This window comes from Penaeus monodon, chromosome 24 (assembly GCF_015228065.2).
Source record: "Penaeus monodon isolate SGIC_2016 chromosome 24, NSTDA_Pmon_1, whole genome shotgun sequence".
Classification (NCBI taxonomy): domain Eukaryota; kingdom Metazoa; phylum Arthropoda; class Malacostraca; order Decapoda; family Penaeidae; genus Penaeus; species Penaeus monodon.
In genome coordinates, this window is record NC_051409.1 from 13,400,706 (window position 1) to 13,402,501 (window position 1,796).

Here is a 1,796-nt window from a genome sequence, read left to right on the forward strand (position 1 = left end):
AGCGAAGGGGCAACTAGTGTGAACCCACAACCTTGCAATTGCAGAGCCAGTATTCAACCCTGCTAATGCCACCATCAACAAAACAATAAAAGATTTCCCTGAAAACAAGTACAACTATATTTGGTTCATATAATTCCGATACCTAATTTTTTTAGTGCTGACAAACAGTAAATTTTTGAGTTCACACATCCATCCAACTTTGCAATTATCTTTTTCTTGTTTAATTATCAACAATGTAATATGCGTGATCTGTTTTTTCCATTGAAATCATGTAAGTGGAAGTTTTGGTACCCATAAAATATGGGCCCCGCCAGGGGGATCCACAAACATTGCAGTACAATAAAAAAAACCCTTTCCCAAAAAAAGGGGCTTGCCCCCCGACCCCCCCTATTGCTGTATTTCCCTTTCGGGTGCTCTGCCACTGGACCCCAAACCCCAAATTTCCGTGGACTTACTCTCAGCTATTTTCCCTTTCTTTATAACAGTGTCATTAGATTTTTATCACCTTAGTATGGTCATTAGTAAAAGTATGCCCAAAATAATACATGTTGCTCAATATTCTTACTACCTATAGTGGAGGAAATGCCAAAAGATGAAAAGTGTCTTTTTTGTTGCTCTGTCCATTAAGGGCAAGATTTATATTGTACCATATGCCTGTGTGAAACTGAAACAGTACCCTGACAATACACGGGTTCCTTGAATTTTTACACTGAAAAGTTAATATTACCTTAAAAATAACCTGACTTGAGTGCAATGCCAAACACTCATGGATAATTGCAAGTGAGAATTCTACAATATTTTGCAATTTTGACCAAAATTAATACCAAAATCAAGAACTAAAACCCTTTGAAATAATAGACAAAACCAATAATTGCTTCAAAATCCAAAAAAGCCTTGGAGATTAACAACCCTCACAATACTTCAACCCTCACCAATTCCCTTTTTTTTCCACTGTTCCACCTCAGTGTCAAGCCAATTTCATGAATACAACCCCAAAATACGAGAAACAGATTTAAAAAATAACTTAAAATACCAAAAAACCCACGTGAGGTTACTGAAATACTTCACACCACCTAGAACCACATCAACCCCACTTGGTAAAAACCCCAATACTCGACACCCCTCGTACTCTACATTTTCCCCCAAAAATCTCGCTAGAAACTTGCCTAATTAACCCCTAGACCTTTTTCTCGAACCAAAAACCAACACCTGCTGCCAAAACGTGGGTCAAGACTCGGCCCTTGACAGGATCCATGTTGTATAGCCATTACCCCATATTCCACCCTCTCAACTCCTATTTCGTTCATTTCATCCCCCTCTTTAGTCCACTCACCATCAAGAATAGATTCCCGTCGAGGGGAAAAAGTATCCGGAGACAAAATTTCGATACGAAAAAAGGCAATATTCCTCGTTAATTCCGGATAGCGCAGAGGAAGAGTAAACACCGAGCGGCGCATTGGTGTTCAGCGACTCGGAGTCTGGCGTTTATACTTTAAATGTTTCCCATTTCGGGTAAATATTTTTTCTATACTTTAAAGAGAGGATTGATATTTTTCAGATCTGAGAGTACGCATCAGTTTTTTGTTTTTAAGAACATAGATTAAGTTACTGGCTATTTCCGGCCCCTGTAGGCACCTAATTCCCCAAGGGGTTTAAATTTCCCTGCTCGATGCATTGCTGTGAGAGTACCACCTAACGAGCCATATGTGATTCTGACCTTTCGAGAAAATCATCACTAACGATTTCATGCGGTTATGCATCGAAATTAGAGATCCGTTTTCCCCGTAAATTTAATT